The following is a 27,786-nucleotide window of genomic DNA, read 5'->3' on the forward strand; positions in this document are numbered from 1 at the left end:
CTGCTGTGAATTGGACAAACGCTACCGGCTGCATTTTATCAATGGAGAATAACTGAACCTTAAGCACTTCTTGAAATGGCCTGGATCCCAAGAGATGCCCGAAACACCAATCTCTCCAGCTAAGCTCGCTGTATCAGTAACACAACAAGTTGTTTTGGGTTGGTTCTCTGCCCAGAGTGGTACTGTGCACAGTAAAGTACATAAGAGCCAGGGAAAAAAAAAAAAATAGCCAAACCCAAAAACCTTAAAATTGAAATCTTTGGGTATCTGCAAGAAAATGGAAGCAAGAAGCTTGCTGCAGAGAGTCTGTCTATCCTTAATTGTTTCTTTCACAACTACAACGCTATGAACTATGCTGAAACACACACAGAGACACAGCTTTGGGGAGACCAGCAGCAGAGATAAAATACAGAGAGCTTATCACCTTTGGAAGGACCCTGGCAGTTGCCAGGAGGGCTATGAAAGCTCAAAGCCCCACACTATGCTTCCTCTGTCATCGATAACCATGCCCTCCAACAGGCAAACAGCTGTAGCACCTTACCCTCCAAAGTACAGGGTATTAAAAGGCAGAAAAAGTACATCTGCTTGTTGTTAGAAATTTGGCACTAATACGCGTTTTTCCTCACACTTGCAACAAATTCTGAGAAGACCTTAATGCAGAAGATGCAGTGTGTGGTCGAAGGTACTGCTGATGTTTCCACTAACAGGTGAGTTTCACAGATAACAGCCAGCAGGGTTTTAATCCAGCAACAGCAAACACTTTCTAGGACACAACTTAAACCTCCTAGGACAGCTAGCTAAATGAATAACATAAACTCTATAGATAGGGGGAAAAAAAAATTTGTTCCCCACGAGTTAAGTGCTCACAGCAAAGTTTGTCACACAAGAGGGATGAGATGCAAAAAAGACACACACAAATTCCGCAGCCAGCAGTCACAGCCTGGGGTATCACAGGACTGCTCTATCAAGTTTAGTGGAATGCATTTAAAAACGTTTGGATATGTGACAAAGCAGATCTAAGAATACCAAGCACATGAAAAGTATAATGCATCTCTCTCATAATCTTCCCACCTTACTATAAATTCATTTAAGAATTCATTAAAAGGACAAGTATCACACACGCTTATTACTTTACAGATGGGTGTGAGAGAGAAGGCAGGAGGGAAGGCAAAAAGGTAGAAGAGATACAAACCTATGTGGAAACTCGTCTCCTCAGAGCAAACCAGAACATAACATCTCTTTGGTATAGTAACACACGTGCTGTGAGAAGCGGCGTGCACTTGGATGCATGTTTTACTCCGATCCCAAAGGATCAAGCTTCTTGTGAGATGCCTCTTCATGTTTTATTCCTTTTCAGTTTGCCTATGAACTGCCCACTTCCAATGCAGGCCTAAAAACTGCTCTATGTTTTACTTTATGCACAGGAAAACATACAGTACTTACACTGATGTAGGACTCACAAATTAAGGTGAGATGTAGGCAACACGCGGTTAGCTTTCCTCTTAGGCCTTGCTTCAAGAGGGAGGCTTTTCTTAAAATAGTTTAAGTGCCATTACTTTGAAATCATCATCCTCAGAAAGTGGTTTTGAGAAATACAACCGACTTTGCTTTCAAGTTTTTGATTGCAAAGGCATGTAAGTGTGAATGTTACTGAAGCAAAAGTTTCAGAATTAAACATATATGCAAAGAAGGATACACAGCATAGATGAATAATATATGCCTATAAATAAGCAGAAAAATAGACTTAAAATATCCACATAACTATTAATTAGTTATTAATATTAGATCTCTGGTCTATTTCCCTTCAAATTAGCCACCCACTAGCAAAATGTCAATTGCAAAACAAGAGACTGTATTTATAGTACAACCTACTTTGAGTTTTGAGAGACATGTCAGCCACTGCTAAATTACAATACCCCTATTGTGTACCTTCCTAAATTAACACTTAACTTTTGTTATAGGCAACTATATGTACAGAAGTCATATTAGATTTTAATAGTCTTTATTATGTCACATGAGCTGGTGCAAACATTTTTCCATATAGAAGTCTACACAGAGAGAAAGAAAAAAAAAAAGTAGTGTTTAGTAATTCGTCGGTATGAAGCTCAGTCGGACACTGGGATGGCCGTATCTTAGAAAGTCCTGTACAGCAGTGATGCTGGGAGGAGTGAGGTGCCAGGAGATGGTAATAAGAAATTCTTGATTGGATTTTATTATTTCCCATCCAGAGACTAACTTTGATTGCTAGTACAAGCAACGCACCGTGAAATGCAATACAACATACTACTCCACCTTTAGACTGTATTCACATGGAAGAGTCGCCAACAAAGGGGAAACAACCTCTCCAACAATACATCTTACGAATCAGTGGGGGGTGCTGTATGCACCTGCATAAGATACCCTGCACAAAACCACACTGAGTCCAGACCACGTCCCCCAGTGTCTGCCAGTTCACCGAGATGGAAGACACGCTTGATACGTGGCTACCTACTGAAACACCGAGGTCCCTCCATGGCCTCTCCGGCTTCTCTTCTATCATGGAAAAACCGAATGGAAAACAACCAGCATGGGATGCCTCTTCTCTGCAGCTTTTGCCAATGATGTAATCATCAGGACTTCTCTGGCAAAACTAGACCATGTTGGGGATTTCAGAGGAGGTGAAAAGTCACTGTGGTAAGTTACATTTTTAAAGAATATGGCCTAATCCACTGGGTTTTGTTCTGGTTTGTGTTTTGTGATTTGCCTTGAAAACAGTTCTCCTCCCTTTCGCTCTCCAGATGCCTGACATTATCTGCAGAAAAAGCAGAAAAAAGAGCATCCTGCAGAGGTTCACTGAAGATGGAGAGCTGGCAGGAGAAACCCTGGCAATACACACTAAATTGCCTCAAGCCTTCTGCTGAGAGAAGCAGGACTCATTGTTTCGGGTATTTCTGCCATAGAAAGGAAACAGAAATAGAGAAAGATTTACATAGAAACAGTTCTCTAAACAAACTTAAGACTAAGGAACACCATCTCCTCAACAAGGTGACCTGTGCTCACATTTTGGTGGATAATAGTCTATTTTAGAGTTTTATAGGAGATTAATTTGGAATACTCAGAAATGTCTGAATGATAGACTTGAAGAGAAACACAGTAATCATTGCTGCTCGTCTTTCTTCTTGGTATAAAATCACATCACTTTCCATCAGCTTGCAGGAGCACGCTCCTCCTAGTAACACCTTTTACCCAACTTCCTTCTACAACTAGCTCTTTTACTCTTGTAAAAAATAATAATAAAAAAATCATCCTCCTAGCCTTAAGATTTGCACAAAACCAGGGCCCCTGTGCCAGCTGTTTAATTTCTCATGTATTTATGCATACCAAAGTATTTGTACAAAGGAATCAACTGTAGCTGCAACTAATGTTGCATGTTGCCGATTCACCTTTAAATCCATGGGGAGTGAAGAGAATCCTGAATCAGTAAGATCGTCATTTGCTATCTGGAAACAGGATTGTCTACGTTTTTCCATTTCCTAAATGTTCCTTTTATCTTAAAATTCACTTTAACACTGTAACTATTAAAAACTAGAGGAATCAAAATTGAGAAAAGGAAACAAGAGCTGCAAGAAGAAACAAAATAAGAAGCCAGCTGGGATCCAAAGCCACTTTGATCACATGGGATATTTTTATATCCATTGCACATTTTATTTTTTCTAATAACTGTCACACATGTAAGCAGGAAAGCTGCAAGCTACTTTAAAAGGAGATAAGAAAGAAAAGATGAACGCAGACCCATCCATCCCTCACTGGGCTTTTCCGTTATATATGCTGAAAATATTTAAAGCTTAAGGAGATCATTTAAAATTTTTCAGGATTAGGGTGGGCTTGACCAGCTAAGTGAAAGTCTTCACTACCAGCAAATTTCATTCAAGCAATAGCTGTAAGGATCCACATGTCTTGTAGTTATGAATAAAAACTGGAGCCCAGCTATCGACAAGCAAATTTGCCTCTGTTGCTGTAACATGCCATCAATCTCACACTGCCTGCTTTATATCAAACCAGCACCAAGTCAAGACCTAGTTTGTATCTTTCGATTTTTCTCCTATTCCAAATCAGTGTACTGCAACAGTTTATCTTAAAACATGAAAACACTATCAGCAGAAGGAAAAGATTATTTTCATTTCAAAATTACTTTTAGTTACACTTATCCTAGGCAAAGCTGGCATTACAGAAAGACATTTGACATGATTTTTACAGTTTATTAATCTTAATAGAAATAGGGATAGAATTTAGAGGTTTGGGTATGTTATGGAGATGAAGGCAAGTGGTTTTCTGGGAAGTCCTGGCTCATGCAGACTCAAAAAATCCACAACAAAAACTTCTTCAAACCACAGAAAAAGAACAAGCCAGTAACGGACACTTAACCCTTATAACTGACAGATGAACACCCATTTCTAAGTACTGTATTTTCAGATGATTATTGCATATCCCACAGGTTCCCTGCCACTGCTGAGGGCTGCTTTCCACCAGACAAACCACAGACTTCACGGTCAGTCTAGGTGCGTCTCCTGGTAAGAGTATTCCCCCTCAAAAATGCCAGGGGAGCTGCCTTTCTGCTGACTTTCACCGAATTAATTCAGTTAATATATTAACTGAATTGAAATCATTATAACTGGATATTCTATTATATAACCACAGACACAATAAATCCTTTGCCTTCATATCCTTCACCTGAACTGCAGTCAGGAAGAGAGCCAAATCCGATGACCCCGTGCAGTACCACAAGAAAAGCAGACACGGTTATTCACTTATACAACCTCTGTGGATAAAGATGAGGGCAAAAGCATGATTTAGGCTATGGAAGACAGTCAGAGGCAGAAGAATGAGGTAGCACTGTCAAGTGATCATGGCCTTTAACTCTGGCTCCTAAGTCTGCTAGACTCTTATGAATGTTATTAAAAATACATCAAAAATGTTGTTTTCTGCCTCAGGTGAAGCAAACTTGTCTGTCTATTCAGAATAGCAACACCCAGATGAGAAAAAGATTCACTGTAGATATGCCACAACATGCGTTACTGAAAAAAAAAAAACCCCAAACAAACAAATCTCATTTTGTCAAGGAAACTGAGAGCACTTGCAAGTAGTTGAAGGTTTGTAGGTCTCTCTAGACCTATTGTACTTTACATTTATACACACATACTATATATTTATTATATTTTTATAAGTGCTAGAAAATCATAATAGCAGATCCATTTTTGTTCCCTTTTATATTGAGAAGCAAACTATTTAAGCGCTAACTACCCCCGACAACGCAATTAAAACCTGACCCAATTTCTAGACACAAACAAGCTGTGTTTTTCACAGCATAGCCATACGTAACCAAGTTCATCCCTATTCACCCTGCCCCTCAATTCCATTTGTAACACAAACGTGAAAAAAACCCAAGGCTACTACAAATCAGTGCCTCGGAGGAAAATGAGCAGGTAAGCATGCAGGGGAGTGGGTGGCAACCCCTGCAGGTGTGCCTCGATGACTTGTAGAGAAGGAAAAGCCAAATGAGTCTATGTGCAGAGTTTATATCACTTCTCTGCACTGCAAAACAGACAGCAAGTGAATTACAAGGCTGCAAGGCCAGGATTATATAAAACCAAAAAGCCTCTGCTAGTCATCATCTTTACTATCCAAGTATAAATCCCAATGTGCGTTGATACAAACCCTTGTAAAAACTCTGATGTGGTTATACACACTTGGATAAAATGGAGCTGTACAAAAAGATCTAGAAAACACACACACGCAATGAAAAAACAACACATGCAACAGATTATGGGGATTTTACTCATTTCACTTAAAATTTTTCTGTTCTGTTTCAGGCACCTCTCTTTTTGTTCTAGGAACCTTCGCAACAATTAAAACCAGACATTATGAACATTAATATTACCCCTATCGATTTGAATAACAGCAGCATCCAAAAGACCCTTTTTTCAAATGGGAGCCCCATTGTGCTAACGTTGCATAAACACGTAAGACTTCGTTCCTGTGCTGAAGAGATTGTAATCTAACCAGACAAGGTCGATAAACAACATAAAAGTAAAATGTCAAGAACAACAAAGAAACCTCCTGTGCAGGACTTTTGTTGGTTTGTTTTAATATATTTTCCTTAGACCATCTGCTACTCTTTCTTACCAACCAAGGTCCTCCAGATAGTCTGCATCACTGCTGCTGCTGATTCTGTCCTCCTAGCACATCCCATTGGGGAAAAAAAAAAAAAATTCCTCTTCTGCGGGAGGCAAAAAACACCGAAGAGTCTTCATAGCTAATGAAAGTGCCCAGATGTAACATAGCTTTTCTAGTTATTCCTGAAAGTGCTAGTTGTTTCTCAGTTAGGATAAATACAATGTTGAATATTCCCATCTTTATCTAAATTCAATAACTTCTTCTCTGGTCAGTGAAATGCAGTATTTGTAGTACTGAACAAGGATTAAATGCTAGCCTTTGGTTTATGTGCAAAAAAAACTAGATAAAGAGCTATATAACAAGTCTATTCTGTGTTTGGAAAAAAGAACCTATATACAGCTAGTAGTGAGAGAATGCGATTTCTCTTATTTTCTAACCATACAGCAAACAGCCTCCTACAGACAGGTCCTTGCTCAGCCCCAGCGAACGCAGCAGAAATACGGGCACTGAGCTACATTAGAGCCTAGCGAGCAGGGAAGTGTTTTGAGGGAACAGGCTGTGAGAGGAATGGAAAAAGCATCACAGGAACAGGCACTGTTTCTGTTCTTGGCTCTGGCTGTTGGGCTGAGTTAGGGAATGCCTTATTAAACAGCTGAAGCTCTAGAAATTTGCAGCCATTATCCTAGTGTGAGGCAAAATGTTACACATGCACTTCTGCCTGTCTAGGATTCCTTCTTCATTCAGCAAATATTTAGTCGATTTAAGATTCCCAAAACAAATGATTTTTCTAGGTGTTACTAAAAAATCCATACAGCTCACCTAGATTTGGTTAGAAGTGATGAACAGATGCATTTCCTACAGTGAAGTCCATACTTTACAGATCCTACAGTCGCTTCTCTCCTTGCAACTTCGTACAGGGGAAAGGAAGCAAACTCCCTGTCTTCAAAGTGCTCAGTTTTGGAGGATTTTTTGGCATTCACCTATTACAACAGAAACAATTGTCCCCCTCCCCCTCTCAGTATATTCCTGCTTTTCAACAGCATTGCTCTTTTCATTTAACCCAAGATGTCTATCATGAAACTCTTCTAGCAATACACAGCATGTCAGGGAACGCTTTACCTTTTGACAAATCCACTATACTTAAGGAATGTAAGTGTTTCCCGCACCCAATTCTTCAACTAAGCTTCTAATTATAGCACTCTTATCACAGGATTTTAACATATGATAGCAGAGGCGCTGTATAGCACAGTGAATTTAAAGTCGAGATAGCTGTGAAATTGCTCTTCAAACACACTAAAACCATGCACATGGTAACAGCGTACTATCATTTCTCAACCCTGACACAGTGTGCAGCAAGTTGCTTGTGTAAATGAGCCACAGCGTTATCTTCCAAATTGTCCTAAGTGATACTCAGCTCCCATAAACCATCCAAGGAAGGGCTACGAACACCTCTCACCAGGCAGTCACATTTCACCCACATCTATTCCCGAACAGGCCCTTTTAGTTGACGTCTAGGCAATTTTCATGGGTGTAGCCAGAAGAGATACGTAAGGCAGGGCTAGATTTATTTAACTTTTTTTTTTTTTTAATATATCTAAACTACTATGACATGCATTCATTTTCCAATGGAAGATTCCCAGGGAGGTAGCACTGTTCAAAACACAAATGACATTCTGCCAGGGCAAGAGAATAAGGAAGCAAGTGTGTTTTTCTCTGACCCAGATCTCCTCCTGGGATCTCCAAGCTCGTTTCCCTGCCCAGAGCACTGTGCCTACAAACCGCTGCGGATTTTCCACCGCACGAGTTATAAGTCACAAAAACATGTGGAACAATTAACTTTGCTTAAGCTGCAATGCTTTTTCTTCAAAAGCAAGCAGTGGGGTTCCTAACTTGTGAGTCTTGCATAGTTGAGATCTTTTTAAGTAGATGTCACCCACCACAGCTGTAACTTGGCTCTTCTAGTAACACTCTGCTCAAACTTTGCCTTTGCTGATGTTTCTCCACTTGAGCATTGTGCAAAAAGTCCCAGATCAATCTTGGGTTAACAACAGAAGCTTAGGAACCCCAAACAAATACTTCTTCCATAGGTTTGCTATGTATAGGTGTCACGAGTTCTCTTTGGAAGGCTTCAGAATTTATGTACATATCACTCCTTTTCAAAGTGTAAATTTAAAGACCTTTATATAACAGATTAATGTAAACTGTTTTCCAAATCAGACAAAAAAAATTAGTCCAAGACCTATTTCATGCTTCTGAATTTGCTGAACTATAATGTTCGCATTCATTATATTGTTTTCTTCCAGGCAGCAGGTTTTGTCCCATGTCCCTAACAGAAGGACATGGGACATTCTATACATGTCAAACTTGCTAATCTGGCAGAACAGAACACAGCTGAAAGATTGTTGATGTTCTCTCCAGGTTACACAAAATTAAGCTTTCTTATCTTTCAAAGACAAAACCTGTTATCCCACAAACAAACCACGCTTGTTCGGAAGACCACTGGGTTCCCCCCTTGAGCCCAGTTCGTATTAGCAAGTGTCCATCTCAAAACTAGCGAGGCTGTTTTGCCTCCCGTTGTATTATGGGAAGATTATCCCAAAATCTTACTCCCTTGATGGATGAGATCTGTTTTCTAATTTCCAGCCTGAATATACTCCTTGCTAAGATACACACATTTCTTCTTGTCCCAGTACTGTCTTCAATTTAACAGAGAAAGTAGTTGTAGTCGCTCAAGTCTTTATCAACCCCTCTTGTATTTAGAGAAAGCAATTATATTCCCCCTCAGACTTCACTTTACCAGGATAAGCCAACCAACCTCACAGTGTCCTCCCACGAGACGGACTCAGCTGTTCCTTCACCATTTCCATAGTCCTCTTCTGCACCTGCTCTACTTTACACTCATCTTTCTTGAAAGTGGTCTACCAGAGTAGTCCAGTGTTACACGCAGGCATTTAGCAGTGTTGCCTTGCACATGAGCAGCATTAACACTTTCCTATTTCTATCATTAAGTACCTCTTTACCTCACAGACCTCAGGAGTACATTTTTCAGAGCCGCAGGGTACTAGTGAAAAGATATCCTTGGATTTTACTAGCTAATTTATTCAAGTCTTTCCATTCGTCTGTCATTTTCAAGCGATAAGCACCCAGGTTAGGGCAAAATTCACATCTATCCAGAAGTGCACAACCATGCATTATGTGCTATGAAATTTCAGTCCACTTTTTCCACTCAAGTCCTAAAGGTCATCGAGCTCTTCCTGTAGGATACTCTGTTCCTCATCTATACTGACAGCACCTCCCAGTTTTATGTCCCTGGCAAATTTTATTGCACACTCCTACTTTTGGTGCCAAGTTCATTAGTGAATACATTAAAGTCAGGCCAAGACCAATTCTTAGGACAACTAACTTCCTTTAGGCACAACACATCCCCTGTGAGCACAAAATGATGTGACCTCCCTTTAACGTGCTCCATATTCACCTCGCAATTCGTCTACAACATTTCATCGGTATTTTAATGAACAATTTCCAACATATTGCTGGAGCAAGTGTCATACCACAGTCTAGATAGATTAGCATATTCTTTTGTCCTAAACCAAAAATGAACATTATGAAACACAGACAACTCGGATCCCACTATAGGTGTCCATGAAGACCATGTGCTTAAGTCTTGTCTATTGTGATTATAAATCTATAGACACACACACACACACACACACACAAAATACAGCTTAGCAACCCTTTCTCTGTTCCCTCCCAATGCAAAGCCAGAGCTCCTGTGACCACCAGACACTGGGATGTTAGGACTAAGATATTTCAGAGGATTGCAGTTACGTTATGCCATATAACATTCATTATTTTTCCAAATATGCTGCAATCCACATCCAACTGCAGATGACTGAAAAGCACTCCAATGAAAATGAGAAGCAGTAACAATCCAAGGGGTACTGTCAACCTCGACAAGGTAATCCCTGCAACAGCCACGACACGGTCATACCGCAAGACAAAAATTGGTAGTTTATTTAGTTTGCATTAGGAGAAAAAGGAAATTCAATTGAAATACATGGGCCACCATAGAGACAACCACTGCACGTGTCAATATTTAAAAAAAAAAAAGGCAGCCCTGCTTATTCCTGTAGGTTACGAGGAGGTAGATACGCTGAGAAACTTCAGTCAGCTTTGGTAAAGAGAAAAGCAGAACAGAACTGGACGGGTCAATGAAAACAACTTTGCTCCACAACAGCCTATTCACCACAGCTTCCAGCTTGAGCCAAAAACTAGGACACACAAGAGTCTGCCCACTGACTGGGGTGGACTTTCAACCGGGAACCTAGTAAACTGCAACAGCATAGGAAGTATCTTAGTAATAACCGAAATTGAATGATTCAGCACAAAAGGATTTTGGGTTTAGAGAAAGTTAAATATAAAAGAACGTAAGAATTAGGCTTGTGGAAAGGTATGCCAACAATCTGTTCTAAGCTGCATTAACATTCACAAACTCATAAACATACTAGTTACTTGCTTATCGTAAAAACCATGAAATCTGTAGGAGAAAAGGCAGTAATGGTCTTGCCTAGAGAGCAGCACATCACCTCAGGGGTGCCAATGGTAGGAAATAATAATTTGTATTGTATATTCTCTTTAGAGCAAAACCCCAGCATCTCTAATGCTGCTTCCATTTGCAATATATGTAATTAACAGTCACCTCCTCACAGTGTTTCCTTGGGTTCAAACACCCTTACCTACTCCTCAAGTTACTTCCACTTCCCAGATGGTCAGTCTCCAGAAAACATCTTCTGCACCTCAGCCACTTCTTGGTTAAATCCATTCTGACGGCTCATTAGTATAATAATTTCTCAACTGTTGCAAGAATAGCTGTTATAAATTTGTTTTCTATGTAAATCAGGTTCCATGCAACTAGGGTGGAATTCCAGCCTTTTCAAATGCACTTTAATGTAAAATGCTGACATCAAGTCTTAAGTTCATTTGATTATTTTTTCTGTTTATGTTATTAGTAATCAGTTTTTCTGGCACTCTTTTCTGTTCCAGTTCAATCACTCAGCTGAATTACTTGAACTCCTGCTGAACTGCACCAAAAAAAGGGAAATTAACTAATGCCTCATTTGATCTTGTGACCATAAAACTTGTGTTTTCATTCCCTCTTTAACCTTTGACCATCTATTTTTCCCCTTAATTTGTGTGTTATGTACCTGATAGTTTTAAATTTGTTTCTTTTATTCATGAAAAAAAGAATCCGCTCTGATAGTTGATCTGCCCTTTGTTCATTTTAACCACTGCTGACTTTATTCTAGATTCTCATTAATAAGCACGCACTTAAAATCACTTCTTCATAGTCCATCATACATGCATTTTGTTTCACTTACTGTATTCTCTTTACCAGAAGTTCATGGCTGTTTTGACAAAAGGTGTCGACTATGCTAATAGAGAAAACAAGCTTACAAAAGAGTGAAATGGCTGATTTTGTAAAAGCTTATTTGCCAGTTTATTACTTTAATAAAGTCCTCTCCTTTTCATATTGTTATGATGGAATTGAACTTAAATTTACGCTACTGGGTTTATGTTTGGTTTGTTTTGTTTTTTTTTTAACAAGATGTCAAACGCATGATAAAACATTTTTAAAACACACGTTGACCATAATAAAACATGGTCCACCTACAGCCAAAAGAAATGAAAGGGGAAGATTTCATTAATATCATTATTGAGGACAAGTATTCCAACAATGGCTCACATTTGACATCAATACCCTGCATCTGTATGAATATTAAATTCATGTACGTTGATCCTACATACATATGCCCAATATCAACCCCAGGAGGATTCAGATCCCTTGTCTTGCATAGTTTTTTTTATATCTGTTCATTAAACCACAGTAAGAACACCACACACACGTGACCTTCATTTACAAATATGAGTGCACTAACGTAGTGCACTATGATCTTTATTTCTATTCATATGGTGAACTAGAGACTTGGCATATAAGTACAGGCTTCTAGATCTTGCATCTATGTTGACGGCCACACAGATGCAGGGTCCCTGGTCTTTGGTCTCAGTTTCTCCGAAGTACATAAAAATCAGTATATTCAGTATCATTCCCTCCAGCCTACAGACCTCCTGTTGTTCTGCAGCAACACTCATTATCTCCCAGCATCAACACCACTGAAACTAAGGACAGCTTTTACTGTTGTTGACTTGAACTAATATCAACTTTCTGTTGACAAGAAGGAAACCAGGATCAAGACCTGATGATACATGCAACACATCAACATGGTCTTCTGTGAAATAAGCCCCGCTCTTCTCCAGATGGTAACACTCATGCTCGGACACAAAAGAGCCTGTCCTTGGGTCTTCTCTACAATATCCTACTTCACGTACACCTAATATCCAGTTTAATTTTTTAAATACGCAACAAACTTAGTCACTGTCAAGAACATTTAACACTGTATTTCTAATTCTTTCATATAATAGAGCGGGAAAAGGGTCATTTCAGGTTACGTGACCTCACCACAGGCATATGGCGGTGAACCCACAGCAGAAACATAAAATCTCCCTCTCCTCTAAAGCAGATGGCATGCTGATCAAGTAAGATATAATGTAATGCTAGCTATACTACTACTGCTGCTATTAACCATTGAACCAAAACCAGTATAAAGACAGAAAAAAAACCCCAAGGCAGGGGAGGTGAAGGAGGAGGGAGGCAACAAGGAAAAAAAAGAGTAAAAAAGCTGAAACATAAGACAACCCGTTGCGGCAGAAACAGCCTCTTTTCAGGTACCTTTAAGATTTATAACCTAGGAATGGCAATAGGCAAGGAACAGCAATGGCCCCCATCCCGTTTTGGAGGACGTTCCCCTAGTTTGAGATACTGGCCCAGTTCCCTTTGCTCTTGTGATTGCACTGCACTGGGCACCTGCCAGGGGCTAAATATCCCAGCTGCTTAGATAATTACATATTTACGATTCTGCCGAGAATTCTTAGTCAAAGCTTATTTCGGAACTGTAAAATGCTTAGAGAATCAGCAGAGAAAGTTCTCTGACAAATGCTACTTCAAAATAGAGCCACCACTTCTTAAAATTTTTAAGGACAGTAGTTTCCCTTTCAGTTGATTCACTCAATAGTGAACTTTAATGATAGAAAAAGGAGGCAAGGAGTGTTTTCCCTCTGAATCAGAAAAGGATCTGACTAGTGTGTTTAGCTTGCTTTCTGTAAAAAAAAATAGAAAATTAAAAAACCTTTCCAAAAATGGATCAGAATGCAGTAGTACATACAATTTTTAATGCTTATCACAGTATGCACCCTAGCACACCACACAATTTTTCTTCTGTATCACATTATTAGCACTTCCTCTTCAACATCTATACCTCTAGATCAGCTAATTCATGCTGATCCAAGAAATAGAACTTATGGATGAACGCTCTGAAATATAATTGTTCAGCCGTAACCAATTATCAGACAAAAATACATTGCACTTCACTTTCCTTCATTGATAATAGCATCCATTGATCTCAGAAGGAGCAAAACAGTCCAAAATTTCATGTTGTCACTTAGACTACTATAGAAGCTGCTAGAAATATATATTTTTTTTCTGTTTTAAAGCTGTACTCCATAAACCGTACAACCAACAGCCTTAACAATAAATTTCATGAGCACTTTTAGGCCCTGCTGTTGAAAGTGCTTTCAAGCTTGGTTAGCTTTATGCATGTGAGTACTTCTTATCTATATCTCAAAAGAACTATTCCTACACTTGAAGTTACAGGTATGGACATACGTAAGTATCTGAAGAATAAGCGCCTTAGTCTTGCAGGGTTATTTATTTTGAAGCAACTATTCATGTCTTTTGCGACCAACATCTTAAGTGCTGTCAAGTTTCATAAACTCTTGAAAGCAGGGGTCCCTGTTCTCAGTATAATGAAAACCAACCTTCACCTTTACCATCTTTCAAAGGTCTGCCCACCCGCAGATACTATTTCGTATATACTTATAGTTGTGATATGACATTCAACTCCTGTTGAAACAAAGTCAATTTTGCAATTCCCGTGCAAACCCTGGAGCTAACGGCACAGACCTCCTCCTGCCCTCGGCAGGCGCCGGCAGAGCCAGGGCTTCCACACCAAACCCAACTCCTCCAGTTCCGAGTGCAGCCTCTTGCCCTCTCCCTTGCTTGTCTTCCTCTGCATGAAACCATTTTAACATAACGGACTGGCAGAAGATTAACCTGGCAGATAGATCAGCATTTAGATGGGTTTAGCTGTTGTGGAACCACAGGCTAATAGTTACATTCATTTATTCCTTCAGCTGTCTTCTAAGGAATGGTAAGGTCACACGACGACACTACAGAAAGCACCACAAAGGGGTTCAAAGAAAAAGTCTTCCTGCAGTCTTGGGGAAGTTTTTGCAGACATATTCCAATCTCTTCACTGAATGCCTTTTTCTTTGGAGCGACTTCTTCAACCTCCCCAGCTCCTCCAAACACTCCTGCCATTTCTAGGCTAAATCCGCTCCATAGATAATCACGTTGAAGTGTTGCACCCATGGAATTTCCCGGCCCAAGAGACTTGGCGCCTGCAGAGTTGTTCTCCTAGAAAAAGTCTCTTACATGTAAGAATACTTGACGTAACACAAGAAGGGTGCATTATACCTTCAAAACACAGTATGAGATATTCACCTAAAAGTAGACAGCATTAAAAAGAATGGATTTAAAACACCTACTTTGTATTCCCCTCAGGACACTATGAGGACATGACTTAACTGTTGACGAGCCCGCTTTCCTGGAGACTAAGTAACTGTGCTCACTGCCTATCCTCAGACTTTGCCTGTGTCAGCTTGTAATAAATGGTAATCTCCTCGATTCTCTTCTTCAGGAGACCTTTTTAACTGATCAGTCTGTTGATCTTTGTCAGACTAACCACGCAGTAAGAGATGGAGCCAAGAACCCAGGCAGAGCGTTTTTCAGGATGCCTCTCAGAAGGCCACCATGCTGCCTCTTCCATAGCCCTTTTTGGTTACATCCCGCAAAATTAAATCCATCGCAGCAAGCTGCTGTACGATAGCCACAAACAGATACTTCCCAGCTTTCTCTAAGTTTCTGGGTTTTGCACATTCCTTTTTATATATGTAGATATACATACATATGTAGATAGATACATGCACACACAAGCACACCCATATATAGTCACACATATTTCTGCACACACACACACAGGCCTGCTTCAATGACTTGTAGAAGACAAAGGCAAACTGTTTTGCTTCTAAAACTTGCAGGAGAAGCCTTGCAAGGTACGATGGAAAATCCCTCTCAGTTGAGCTACCTGCTCCATCACATAAAAAAAAAAATTAATTTGCTAAAGCCTTTGCGGAAATCCTAATGTGATCTTTTGCTTAGGCCAAAGGTCCAGGACATTCGATTTTTATTTTCAACACATTCATTAATCCTTGTGACTGTGGATTAAGTACCCAGTTATGGGCCTCTAAATGAACCTTTGAAATCCTAGAAAAAGTAGCATTATACGCTAATTTTCCTTCACTTAACAGGCCCTTTTTGTTAAGCCTTTGCATCTTTCGTTTGAGACTGTGAGGAACATTACAGTTGACTGGAAGAATGGGAAGGAGAACTTACACCAACTTAACACAGTCATGCTCTCTTTTAGGAGGCTATACCACAGTATAAATATTTTATTTTTTAAAAAAATCACCAAAAATTACGATATATTTTTAAGGAGTAACTGATATTTTACCCTATTTAGTTGTCGGTTAACATATCATATATGATGCAAAAAAAAAAAAAAGCATCTTTTCATTGCCTTTAAAATAGAAAAGTAAAGAAAAAACACAAGAGGATGTGTAACTTCTGTGTTTTCCTATTTTTTTTTTAGTACTAAGAAATGGAACTGACAGTCATGATTAAAAAATGATCAAAAATGCTAGTATCATTTCTCAAGGGAATCAGAAATGAATTTCTGATTCAAATATATGTATTGAACATGGGTGGCCAAGTTAACCCAAGTCCTGTTTGGGAGAAGAATACAAACTGCTTTCTTCAGGTCAACCTCTGGCCCATACTTTGCCTACAAACACCAGCGAGAAAAACAACATAATAAAAACCCATAAAAGTCTTTTTTACTATAAACCAGATTAAGTTATGATTACTTTTGGGATGATGAAGAATGTGACTAGCTTGTCTCTTAAATCCACGTTCAAACTGTTTCAAAGTTAATTAAGAGATGAGTAATTGTTTAGAAATCTCTAGAATAATAAAATATAACAACTTATAGCACAAAAGCAGCCCTTAAAGAAAAGAGTGGGGAGTATTTCACTTCACCAGAAGTAACAGTTGAGTATGTTTTATGATCACTGTAACAACTAGCATGCCCTTGAGACTGTGCAATTCTGAATTTCTAATATAATTTGTAGGGGGAAAATTAGGACAAAATGCAGTAACATTTCAAGTACAGTCTCTCAGTATTTTAAAATTTTATGAAGTATAAGGACTAGGTTAATATGGAATGAGTCATGTTTTTAAGAGAAGCAGTAACACAGACCTGTATTTTAAATCGTAACTACAAACATGCTCAACTAATACAAAATAAAAAGAAATCGGAGTAGGTTTTTGTTGGAAAAAGGTCAACAACAACAATGAAAATTTAGCAATAATAGAAAAGGCTGAGAGCACTTCTAGTTTCAGCTTTGGAAAGTTAAAAGACCAGGCTAAGTGACCAGGTAAAAATGATGCCTTCGCACTCAAAAAATCCATTCCCACCAGCTGAACTTCATCCCAAATCAAGATAAACTTCACACATACGAACTCTGAGCCTAAACATCAGGCTATTAAATGACATACACAACTTGGTGCAGATCTTCTGATTTCAGAGTTATATTTGCTTTACTTATGCTGCATTACATTTCACTCCATGATGTTGTCTTCAAGAGTCAACAGAATCACTTACTATGCTTCAAAGTAAAGCAATTACAACTAAGCAAACTCTCTTGGAGTGTCATCTCGCTCACGGGGCAAAGACGGTGGAGTTGCAAAGGTGTAAGTAAGGCTATAATTTATTTACATATTCTTTAGATCCATGCCCACACGCAAACCAAAGGAACCCAGCTCAGCTCTCATATCCCAAATTGTTTTCAAAGCTAGTGGTTAGAAATACTATCCCTTTAACTTCCGTACTGAGCACAATGATTTAGAGATGCTTGAAATACAAAACTCAGGCTGGCACTTTATGAATTTATTTCTTAAGGCTAATGCCGCAATTACCATTCTCGTATACCTCAACTGTGACAACACAAGATACCAAAACTGCTGAAAAAAAGATTATTTGATCAAAGCTGAAGCAGTAAGTTCCAATCCTTCTCTTCAGACCTCACCTCTGCCTTCCATCTACACAACTATCAGGAAGCATAAGTAAACCATAAGGACAGTCTGCAAACATGAACCTCCAACGGTCTATAACATTGAGTAATATTCCAGAGACGGAATAAGAAGATTGCATCAGCCAAGCCCCTTTCTAAGGAAGCTAAGATTTTTTAGCTTCACTAGTCTTATGCCATCAAACGTGCCGAAGCAAAATACGCCTGGCACTGCGCAGGTTTTTTAGAGGAGAAGCCGTTAGTACTGAAACAAACTACAGAGAGCACCCAAGTGGGGGCAACAGAGCACTCAGCTGGGCTACAGCTTGCCCCAAACAGGCTCTTGGCCAAAAGAGGAAGCAAAACCAGTTACCAACAGGATGAGCTGTGTTATTGTCAAGTCACACTTCTTGCTTCAAAATTAACATGCTAACCCACCTTCCACATGACAAAATCTAGATACAATTTTAGTATTTTTATCAAACAGAATAATGGGCTACATGTTTCTTAAAAAATTAAAATAATCCACTTGTGTACTAAAAAGTAGGTATTCTAAAAATACTATCTCCAATACAAGACAGTTTACAGCGTATCTGCAGGAAGGAACCACGCCACCTTCAGTCAGTTAAAAAGGTACTTACCATTGGCAGTGCATTGATATGCAGAAGTTTTCCTTTCGGGTGCCTCTTGCCACAGAAAGGTGATGCTGACAAGGAAGGAGACAAAATAGGAAACATTAATATTTATTCTTTTGAAAACGGTGGTGTTAACACAATAAAACGTTATCCAGTATGGGCCTTCGTAGCTCTCGCAGCCTGCTCTGTTCACGGAGCTGAGGGATTACCACCGAATTTGTATACAGCCTAAAGCAGCAGCGATCAGGCACAGAAGAGCAGGCAGAGCTGGGGTTTTGCATATATCCTGTCACTACCCACATCACACGAACTGCTCCCGTGGGGAGCCTGAAACACAGACCTTTGAACAAATAAGCCTGTTGAATGAATACTTGTACCATCAGACCTCTAGACAGTCGCACCCATTCAGCAGGAGCACACACAAACAAAACAACCCGTGTATAAAAATCCTGATGTCTGGATTTTGCCTTAGCTCTCCAGAAAAAGCTTTGGGAAGCTAACTAGGAAAAGTAGGCAGCTTACAGTATCTTCTGCCCATGCCAAATTTCTTCCGGAAATAAACCTTAGCTGCCAACTCCTAAACACTCTGAAAAGCCCCAAACAAAAATCAACATTCCAGTGGTTTGACTTCCAAAATAGTTACATCCACTATGAGGCAGTAAAAAAAAAAAAAAATAAAAAAAAAAATAAAATCCGTTTTCCTAACACATATTGCACTAAGAAACTCCTTTTATGTACACAGGTGTGCCTACGCATCCAGATAGTTACCAGCTCCTGCAGTGACTTCAGTAATTAAAAAAAACAGCTCATACTAGTTGCTGGCGACATTTGACAACATGTACATAATAGAAGTCTTCCTAGTGCACTATTCAAGAGAAATCTTTCCCATCTTCAAAAGCTGAACAAAAACATAAGCCAAAAAAAAAAAAATCCATTTTCTCCTACATTTTAGTAATTTTCTTTACATATCAATAATAATTTATGCATCTAACAATAAAGTAGTTAAGCAAACACATTCTGATGTCCAAATACATGCTAACTCCAGCCACTGTAACATCCACTTTTATTCAGTAATGACAAACAATTTTTATTCACACTAATATTTCTGAGTGGTTGCTCTCCATGCAAATACTCGCCAGACTACTTCTCTTTAGTAAATAATCTAATCGCCCACTCAAAGAGCAAGAAGGGGGACAGATGGACATGGGTGACTAATGAAGAATTATCAGACTATTTTTAGATTAAACTATTTACAAAGCATCTGTAAACTGTGCTCAAAAACTTCTACTATGAGTAAAGAATAACTACGGTTTTGGGGCTCATAATCAACACAGAGTTCTTGCATGCAATTTTCAAGCTCAGCCAGTAGGAAACGGTTTATTATAAAGCCATTTTGGACCCAGCCAAAAAAAAAAGAGCTGCAGCAGTTGGGCTTATTGTATTCTTAGAAGATCTCACCGCACCACCAAGGCAAGTGCAAGCAAGAGGAGAGGCGCTGCAGAGGATGTTGAAGAATGCAGGAATGCTGGGAATTGAAAGAATTTGCAAACATGGTCTTGTTTCCTTGCTTAGTTGTACTGGTGCTGCAGAAATTATGTAAATAGGCTGAGGAAAACTCCACTCCTCAAGTGGCACAGTTTCCTACGTGGAGCTCCTCGGAAAGGTGGTTTTTTCCACACCCAGAGCTGCAGACCAGCAGAGAAGAGAAAGCTTTATCACCTCGTTCGGCAGACCCCATAAAAAAAACCCTACTTGCTAATAACCAGAGTTTTCCTTAAAAACAGAACAAAACACCAACTGACCAATATTTTTTTAAGAACAGCCTAAATCATTATGAAAGCTGTGTGCAGAGAAAGGCAGAGGAGGGCTCTGCTGCCCCGTTCCGAGTGTGCCGCGTGGTTTGGGTTATTTCACTTGGGAAGGAACATGGCAAACATAAATAAAAGGATGATTGCACAAACATAAACCATTTTCTTCAATGAAAAAAGGCTTTCTTCAGTATACACTGCCCAAACTGTCTCCTTCCAACACCTCTTTGCCCTTGTGCAATCTTCTGAGTGCAGTACTTATCGTCGAAGCCAGAGAAGGAAACCTTTCCGTCTGATCTGTGGAAGAGGCTTCTTGTCCTTCGCTTTGTATCTGAACAGGGCAGTGACACGGAAAGAAGCTGGAAGCAAAGACTCAAGAGAGCAGAGAATGAGAAAAGAAAGGGTTCACTGACTCTGCTTCATTCCTCACTCATGTTAATTGGTTGTAGGCTCCAGTTTTAAATAAGGGCACTTGAAATGACACGTAAACATTCAGAAACTCTGCGATGTCCTTCTTCAGAATACAAGTACTGAGTACAAATGCCTCAGCAGCAGCTTTTTTCGTTCCAAATTTATCCTATTGGACTTTGTCATTTTGGCATGTACCTTGAAACAATCCAGGTGACAGCTATAATTTATTGATTTTAGACTATCTCTCGCCTTTATATACCAACCTGTTACCGTGATTTAAACAGGTGACCAGGTGTAGTAACAGCTACACTACGTGACACTTAAAAATAATCCACCAGATGCCCTTGAAGTTGATAAAGCACACCTGGGGAATGCACAGTAGCTTGTGAGTTTGGATCCTTCATCTTGGAGGGGCTGGAGGGTTGACCACTGACTGATGACTAATGCCTTCAGCATCGACTGAACACTGCTGCCCTCAACTTAAAAAGAAGATTTTGCTGCGTGTGTACTGAGCTGCTCCCAGCCAGCGCTCACCAGCTTTTCTGCACAAGAATGACACACCTGATGCCCGTGTCCCCCCATGACATCAGGCCAAAATGCTCAGTACAGTGTCCAACATCTCCTCGGGAAGAGCATCCCGCTGCGGCACACAGAGCGGCAGCAAGCCCTGAAGCCATAAACTCGAGACCTGCTTGCATGCAGAGGTGGCAAAAAAGGTCCAGGCAACAGGTTGCACGAGACAGGCAGCTCCCATCTGCAGGGCCAAAACTAACACGCCAAACCAGCTACCAAAAAAGTAAATACCGATCCATGCTGCTAGCATGGATTGGGCTGCTGTTATCAACCAAGTAATAATTGCGTGGTACAAGGACGAAACCACAGATGAAAACAACCGTGGCACCGCACAGTGACAAATCTGGTTATAAACACATAGCACAGAGGTACACTAATGTTATTCTTTACCTGTTTCCAAACATAATCAGTTCAAAGCAAGGATCTCTCTAAAAGCTATTTGCAAAAACGCTTAACCATTTTCTTCTAGAAACGCCATCATTTATGCTCTTTTCTCCTACCCATCCATTACACTGGGTTCATGCTATGGCTAAAACAATGTTTTCTGCGTGAGCTTTGAATTGCTTCTGTTCCTCATGTGAACTTGTGCGCTCATGTTTTTCTTCTAATCCTCTTAGGATCACACTGTTTATACTACTTTCTGAGATTTTGGTGCTATTTGAGCTCTGACAACAAAATTTAGTCATTAGATGTTGTGCTTTGTGAATTACAAAAGCCTTCTAAGGACACAGTATCTTTTCTTCTAAATTCTCCTCGAGTATTCTGCTTTTATCTGGATTCAGTATCTGGAAAGAGCGTCCTAATCAAAATAGAATTAAAAATAACTAAATCCTGGATATTCCCCTCAGTAACTAGGCTGCAAAAAGCATCAGACAAAGCCTAAATTGAAAACTAATCACTCCATTGAATCCTTCCTTTCATTTGATTAATAGGCATATACAAAACTAGCGGTGATTCTACCACTGCCGTGCTTGGAACATAAACAGAGAAAATCAAAATTATTTCTTTTAATCACAGCTCCACAGCGATGTATGGCAATCTTTTTTAAACAATTCAGCACTTCTACAATAACATCTGCTTTTCAGATCTAACACAGAAGCTGAACTGAGACAAATACCAACTCAAAAAATTCAAGAGAAACAAATACATATGAGCGGGCAAAAAAAAAATTAAAAAAAAAAATCAGCACCACTCACAAGACAGCATTAAAAACTGTCATCACCTGCAACTAGTTGGTCGCAGTAGGGTTCCTAGCGACAAAATAACACACGCAGACTGCTCCAATACCCCACTCTGGGAGCATACAGTGGCACAGCACTGGGAATATGCTCAGATGGAGGGGGGGGGAAATCATCGAGGGTATTTTACAAGAAGCCTCAATAGGGAACACTCAAAGTATCCGAGACCTGCCCAGAGACATATCCACCTACATTCCTCAACTCTATCTGAAATGGCTTTTCTCTGTCAGTTGAAAAATTTTTATTTCCTGATCTTTGTTCTGTCTTTAGGCCTTCATTACTTCAGAAATATGGAAAAACCTGACACAAGCTAACTTTCTGGATGTTTCAAAGAAGAAATGCTTAACTTACATATTCATATCACACAAAAGTTGCACAACTTTCCACACTTAGAAATACTCCTTCATATAACAAGCTTCTGTATGTGTATGGACGTATATGACCCAACTATTAAAACAAACTGGGATATCTGAGGGGATAAAGAATAAGAACTGGGTAAGCAGACAACACTGTTCTGGAGAAAAGATCATCTGGATACAGGAACCACTTTTCAGAAGAGCACAGAAACAGGTTTCACTGTGCAATGAGAAAGATAGGAAAAGTCAGACCAGAGCAAAAGATTATTGCAGCAGCTATGTACAAGTTTAAACACCAATTTCTATAAAAGTAAAAAATTGAGGCAATCGCAGAAAATAGCTTATAGCCCACTGAAAGGAAAGGAAGCTAAATTACTGGAGAGGAAACCATCTTAGCCAGCTCTATTAAAAATACATAACGCACCGGAGTAATCTTGTCAATACCAATCAGTTGGTAGCACTGAGGAAGGAGGGAAGGCAAGCCGTGCTGCAGCATGATTTCACTTGCAAGGCATTTAAATGAAATTCATTAGTAAGTAACCCAATTCACATAAACTGGAAGTTAAAAGATCCTAGAGAATGAAGTTAAATCCAGTCTAGACCGGGAAAGAGTATAAACAGTTATTACTCAAGGCACTGAGTGTTATGTGAAGGGACTATTGGCCTCCAGAGTAGTCACAAAATCCCACTTTCACAGACTGCTACATCTAGGATGGGGGCCCACCTATGTAAATTCAATGTAGTTTCTAATTTGTGGTGCTTGTTTGTTTTCTGAAAATAGTGGACATGATGACTAGTGACATACTGCTAATAATAGTAGCATATTGATAAGTAATTTTTTGTGGGTTTATTCTAGAACTGAGTTTTAAATTTAAATTCCTCACTGCAAGATTAATCAGAGAAAAGACTGAGAATAACAGCCTGTCAAACTGTGTGCTCTCAGCAGACTCACCTCAAATTGGAAAGAGAAAAAAAATCTTCCTTGTGTAAAAAAAAAATAAAAATCTGACATGTAGCATTTAGGGGCCACTGTTATTCTCATTAAGTTTACTATAGATTTCAAATACACACTAAAAACTGCATCAAGACACAAACAAAATATACCACTTTAAAAAAAAAAAAAAGAATATTTTTTTTTCCATTCCCTTTCCTCAAAGTAGGAAGAGCCATATTTCCCATGATACTAATTCAGCCTGCTCCAGCTTGCCAAATCGACTCAGCCATGCTGCTCAGCGACAACCCTTCCCTTCACCATGCAGAGCCCGTTAACTCAATGAGCCTTCACAGCTGAACGGAGGCAGGCACCTGCTTTTGTCAACATAGCAATGTGTTTGTAGGGAACTGATAGTTGCAAGGTTACCAGGACTTTTAAATTGGTCTCCAGTTTGGGGATATGGAACAAAGCTCAAACTGCTTCCCTAGGAAAAATACCTTTTTCCCTTTCCCTGCTAACAGCGCCCGCCTTGTCTGCGTTCTTAAAATATTTGGAACAAAATATTCCTCTGCTTTGGGATTAATGGTGGTCTTGTATCTAGATTATGGCAAGCATCGGAAATAATTACAGTGGGGCAAAAGCACAACTGTACATGTTTCTTAAGGAGCTTAACTTATTGAATTCATTAATATTCTGTCTCAGATGTGCCATGCTTTGGGAGGTGGGATACATGTTCTAAGTAGACATCACGTTTGGAACTGGGCTCAAAACATTTAAATAAGGAAATCTCCAAAAGTAACAAGAGGACATGACAATATTGTGTTATTTTCAACCCTAATGAATGTAACCACCATTCAAGCCCTGCCTGTGTTTCTCTCAATATCGGTACCACTATCACCCTTACTTTTTTGGGCAACCAGAAGTCAAATGGGGCATTCTTCCAGAGTAAAAGTTCGATCTACATTTTTGTCGAGCCAAGCTAATGAGCTGCAGAGGACATTTAGACAATGCAGCGGGACTTGGGTTCTGCTGCAAGACACGGCGTTTGCAGACAGTTTGACGTCAACAGGCTCAAGAAGTCCTGCTGTGGCCACTGACCCTGAACATCACGTACACCCAGTGTTGTTGAAGTTATGGCTCTCTTCCTATCTGAAAACACATTTGGAAGGCTGGTTGCCTTCCATCTGCCTTCTGCACGAGCACTTTGCACGATATTTGCCCTCGCAGCAAAGTATCGGGTTTAAAAACAGATGTGTACCAAAATTTTCTAAAAATCCACCTTACTTGTGATATTGGGCATGTAAAAGTAACAGCACAGTCTGAAGAACTGGGATCCAAGAATTCTTTTAATACAACCCTCAAAATTATGAGTTACTTTTAATACTCAAAAGCACTTAAAAATCCATAGGTATGAAAACATTTTTCTGAAAACTTAGTCATACTGGAGGTCAAAAGTAAAGTTTGTGGTGGAGCTTGAGCTCATATACTCCAGATGTTCCTGGGATGCAGCTCCCCTAAAATAAGGTGTTTATAACACGTTCCAGATTCTTCCTAAAATTATTATTACTATTATTATTTTGTGCAAAGCCAGAGAAAAACGTAAGCCTCTCACGCTGCCAAAAGACATAATACTGACTGCCCTGAAATCATCCATTAAGCATAGCAAGGAATAATTAAATATTTTTTTCCGAAAACACTGCTCATCAAAAGCTGCTGCACTTCTGCTTACAGTCCCCTCTCATTTCCCCAGGGATTTTTCAAAACTGAGTGACATTTGGCGCATGATGTACTCATGCAGTAGCACCACCTTTCTACAAAATTCTGTGACTTGGTCATATTTTCACACAAATAAGCTACAGATTAAGCTCTTTCTGTACAGGTAAACCCTGTGATTAAGCAGCAGTTCAAGCTGCCCAAGACCAAGCAACATACAAGGAATTTTTCCCTTTTTCAAATCTCCACATCCTACCACCAGTAGACAATATCATCTTTCCTACAAATCCTCCTGCCTCTGCCCTTCCCATGCTCCCATCGTTTCTCTTAATGGGGTAATTTTACAGCGTTATATGAGGGCTCTGACTCACAAGGAGTTAAAACCTACCCGGAGAGGGCTGCCGCTGTTCATGCACTGGTTGTCCAGCCATCCCTGCTAAAAGAACAACTTATTCTAACACAGCAGCTACTGAACTGTGACAAATTGCAGACTAGGGTATAGGAAAAAAGACTGTGCCTCTCATTACCATGGCAAGCTTTCCTACTCCACGAGCAGGTAAGTCATCCCTGCAGCGGGGGCTAAAAACTTCGAGGGCAGAGGGGACAGCACACTCGTTCCCAAATCAGCTGTCCATCAGAGCTCAGAGCCTGTAACTCACCTGAAGATTTTGGTTAAGTTTTATTCTCAAGCCACATCCTAGCCAAAACCTACCTGCTATTCTACGGGGAGACCTTGGTACCCCCCATCTACCCACTCCCAGTTGAGTGCTCTCGCCACTTGCTTTCCCCTAAAAAAATGGAAAATAATAATTTCTACCACTCAGCTCCTGAAGCATCCCGCTGCAGGGTCAGAAGAGGATAGCACTGGCTCAGGAGAGGAAGAGGCAACACAGCCCTGAAAGGGAAGAAATGCGGGAACAGCACTGCCCTACAGCTCCGTCATCAAAATACACCTCTGTTTCCAAGGGATGGCTGGTGCCTTGGACAATGATAGGGATCCCAGCACAAAAATCTCACAGCAAACACGGAATGATGTACTAAGTAATGTGAGTCATATCAGAAATAACACAGACACTAACTGTATTTTATATATACATTATTCTGTTGTCTTTTCAAACCATTTAGATACCAGAGCTGAGAAACTACGTTTGTCTGTCACACTGATTGAATAGGGAAATACTTGCATCGATATTAGACTTATACACGGAGTAAGAGACACCAAAACCTGTTCCAAAGAATAAGCTGCCTACAGTACAGATAAACATAGCAAAATATTTACTGCAGCAGTATGGTCAAGGAGAATAGCCTTTATTAAATAAATGGATTAAAGTCATTAATCAACAGCAGCATTAGACTAATCTAATCATGCCACTTGTTATTCACCTTTTTTTTTTTTAACAACAGGACCTAAGCATGATCAAGGAAAACAAATACATTTGATTCATCAATGACAGCATATTCAAAGGATTTGACGAGCATCAGGAAATGAAGCCACAGTAGAGATGTCTCACATAAAGACCATCACTAGGCTATGATTAATTGATAACAACCTAACAGTGCCCTTATTCATGTCTGTCTTAAGTAAAGTAAGGCTTATCTACATGTATACAGTTAAAATATTAAACTATGTACCTCCTGCCCTAGGTGGTCTATTCTGAAATAAAAAAAAAAGCTTTTCCTAAAAATGCTGTACATTACATTAATTAACATTTCAACCACTTCGGGCTCTCCTACTGTAGGAAAATGTTTTTCCTTATTGCAAATGGGTGCAAAAAAAACCTAAGCAAACTTAATTTTTTGCCAAAATGAATGAAGTCAGTATTTTTGTTTCATTGGAAATGTTTTCTGTTGAATTTCCTATAGTCATTGCAGCTGTATAGCTCAATTTATAGCCCCTTTGAACTAAGGTATAACATGTACAGAGCAACACATAGCAGGTGTTTATCCTATAAACAAGTGGAAGTGTGATTGGATAACCTATTATGCTGCTTTGCAAACAGTTTAAAAAAGTGAAAAAACTTGCTAATGTTAGTTCCCCAGCACTTTGTATTTTCCTTTATACAAGACAAAAGATTTTATCTGAACAAAACTCCATGAGACCTGAATGAGACCCAAAGACTGGCCATACCGGATCAGGCCAAAGGGCTCCCCGGCCCATTACCCTCTCTCCAGCAGTGACCCAATGGCAGATGCCTAAAGGAAGAGTGAAAACAGCACCAACGTGATCTAGTCCCCTAAATAACCTCCTAGCCTCTGGCTATTTTCAACTCAGATGACTTTTCAAAGCACAATTTGTTTGGCTTCTCTGTATTCCCTCAAGGGAATTATCTTCCATTAACATTTTCAGTCCCATAAACATTTAGCATCTACCTTTTCTGGTAAGCAGTTTTACAGGCTCCCTGCTCAGAAAAAGAATAGCTTGTGTCTGTCTTTACAGTTTTATATATCTGCTTCTTACTAGCTTAACTTGACATTCCTGTAAGAGAAAAGGAACCTCTATGAAATGGGGAATTGAGCATCTAACATGGTAAATGTTAAAATAATGCCATTAAATTTCAAGACTATTTTTGAAAGAGAATCGGTCAATATGTGCTCATCAGCATA

At 39.6% G+C, this 27,786-nt stretch overlaps 1 protein-coding gene across 2 annotated transcripts in view; it reads right to left on the reverse strand.

The window, feature by feature from the left end:
* The window catches only part of TBL1XR1 (transducin (beta)-like 1 X-linked receptor 1), a 118,362-nt gene that overhangs the window by 49,017 nt on the left and 41,559 nt on the right, over positions 1-27,786 (reverse strand). For both annotated transcript variants that reach the window (XM_010572908.1, XM_010572909.1), the window contains exon 2: positions 18,156-18,220. The gene's annotated coding sequence lies outside the window, so the exon portion shown is untranslated. The remainder of the gene's footprint in view (positions 1-18,155; positions 18,221-27,786) is intronic.

The sequence above is a fragment of the Haliaeetus leucocephalus genome, unplaced genomic scaffold (assembly GCF_000737465.1).
Source record: "Haliaeetus leucocephalus isolate CR32 unplaced genomic scaffold, Haliaeetus_leucocephalus-4.0 Scaffold362, whole genome shotgun sequence".
In the NCBI taxonomy this organism is placed as follows: domain Eukaryota; kingdom Metazoa; phylum Chordata; class Aves; order Accipitriformes; family Accipitridae; genus Haliaeetus; species Haliaeetus leucocephalus.